Below are 2,500 nucleotides of genomic sequence, written 5' to 3'. Positions count from 1 at the left end.
CCAAAACGGCCCAAAAACGGGCCAAAACTGGCCATTTTTGGCTGCGCGAGCGAGCGGCGAGCGGCGGACAGCGAGCGAAGCGAGAGGCAGCACCGTCCCTGCTATACGAAAGCCCCATCCAGCCCTGTGCCACCCGGGGGGTTCCAGGGTGCTGAGATGGCTGACGTTTTGCTCCGCTCACGATGGTCACCGCACCACGCAAGAACAGCCCAAAAACAGGCCAAAACAGCCCAAAAACGGGCCAAAACAGGCCATTTTTGGCTGCGCGAGCGAGCGGCGAGCGGCGAACAGTGAGCGAAGCGTGAGGCAGCACCGTCCCTGCTATACGAAAGCCCCATCCAGCCCTGTGCCACCCGGGGGGTTCCAGGGTGCTGAGATGGCTGACGTTTTGCTCCGCTCTCGACGGTCACCGCGCAACGCAAGAACAGGCCAAAAACTGGCCAAAACGGCCCAAAAACGGGCCAAAACTGGCCATTTTTGGCTGCGCGAGCGAGCGGCGAGTGGCGGACAGCAAGCGAAGCGAGAGGCAGCACCGTCCCTGCTATACGAAAGCCCCATCCAGCCCTGTGCCACCCGGGGGGTTCCAGGGTGCTGAGATGGCTGACATTTTGCTCCGCTCACGACGGTCGCCGCACCACGCAAGAACAGCCCAAAAACAGGCCAAAACGGCCCAAAAACGGGCCAAAACTGGCCATTTTTGGCTGCGCGAGCGAGCGGCGAGCGGCGGACAGCGAGCGAAGCGAGAGGCAGCACCGTCCCTGCTATACGAAAGCCCCATCCAGCCCTGTGCCACCCGGGGGGTTCCAGGGTGCTGAGATGGCTGACGTTTTGCTCCGCTCACGATGGTCACCGCACCACGCAAGAACAGCCCAAAAACAGGCCAAAACAGCCCAAAAACGGGCCAAAACAGGCCATTTTTGGCTGCGCGAGCGAGCGGCGAGCGGCGAACAGTGAGCGAAGCGTGAGGCAGCACCGTCCCTGCTATACGAAAGCCCCATCCAGCCCTGTGCCACCCGGGGGGTTCCAGGGTGCTGAGATGGCTGACATTTTGCTCCGCTCACGACGGTCGCCGCGCCACGCAAGAACAGCCCAAAAACAGGCCAAAACAGCCCAAAAACGGGCCAAAACAGGCCATTTTTGGCTGCGCGAGCGAGCGGCGAGCGGCGAACAGCGAGCGAAGCGTGAGGCAGCACCGTCCCTGCTATACGAAAGCCCCATCCAGCCCTGTGCCACCCGGGGGGTTCCAGGGTGCTGAGATGGCTGACATTTTGCTCCGCTCACGACGGTCGCCGCGCCACACAAGAACAGCCCAAAAACAGGCCAAAACAGCCCAAAAACGGGCCAAAACAGGCCATTTTTGGCTGCGCGAGCGAGCGGCGAGCGGCGAACAGCGAGCGAAGCGTGAGGCAGCACCGTCCCTGCTATACGAAAGCCCCATCCAGCCCTGTGCCACCCGGGGGGTTCCAGGGTGCTGAGATGGCTGACATTTTGCCCCGCTCACGACGGTCGCCGCGCCACGCAAGAACAGCCCAAAAACAGGCCAAAACAGCCCAAAAACGGGCCAAAACAGGCCATTTTTGGCTGCGCGAGCGAGCGGCGAGCGGCGAACAGCGAGCGAAGCGTGAGGCAGCACCGTCCCTGCTATACGAAAGCCCCATCCAGCCCTGTGCCACCCGGGGGGTTCCAGGGTGCTGAGATGGCTGACGTTTTGGTCCGCTCTCGACGGTCACCGCGCAACGCAAGAACAGGCCAAAAACTGGCCAAAACGGCCCAAAAACGGGCCAAAACTGGCCATTTTTGGCTGCGCGAGCGAGCGGCGAGTGGCGGACAGCGAGCGAAGCGAGAGGCAGCACCGTCCCTGCTATACGAAAGCCCCATCCAGCCCTGTGCCACCCGGGGGGTTCCAGGGTGCTGAGATGGCTGACATTTTGCTCCGCTCACGACGGTCGCCGCGCCATGCAAGAACAGCCCAAAAACAGGCCAAAACGGCCCAAAAACGGGCCAAAACTGGCCATTTTTGGCTGCGCGAGCGAGCGGCGAGCGGCGGACAGCGAGCGAAGCGAGAGGCAGCACCGTCCCTGCTATACGAAAGCCCCATCCAGCCCTGTGCCACCCGGGGGGTTCCAGGGTGCTGAGATGGCTGACGTTTTGCTCCGCTCACGATGGTCACCGCACCACGCAAGAACAGCCCAAAAACAGGCCAAAACAGCCCAAAAACGGGCCAAAACAGGCCATTTTTGGCTGCGCGAGCGAGCGGCGAGCGGCGAACAGTGAGCGAAGCGTGAGGCAGCACCGTCCCTGCTATACGAAAGCCCCATCCAGCCCTGTGCCACCCGGGGGGTTCCAGGGTGCTGAGATGGCTGACGTTTTGCTCCGCTCTCGACGGTCACCGCGCAACGCAAGAACAGGCCAAAAACTGGCCAAAACGGCCCAAAAACGGGCCAAAACTGGCCATTTTTGGCTGCGCGAGCGAGCGGCGAGTGGCGGACAGCAAGCGAAG

The sequence above is a fragment of the Musa acuminata genome, unplaced genomic scaffold, assembly GCF_036884655.1.
Source record: "Musa acuminata AAA Group cultivar baxijiao unplaced genomic scaffold, Cavendish_Baxijiao_AAA HiC_scaffold_37, whole genome shotgun sequence".
Classification (NCBI taxonomy): Eukaryota; Viridiplantae; Streptophyta; class Magnoliopsida; order Zingiberales; family Musaceae; genus Musa; species Musa acuminata.
The sequence above is the reverse complement of the archived record's forward strand: the minus strand, read 5'-3'. Positions refer to the sequence as shown.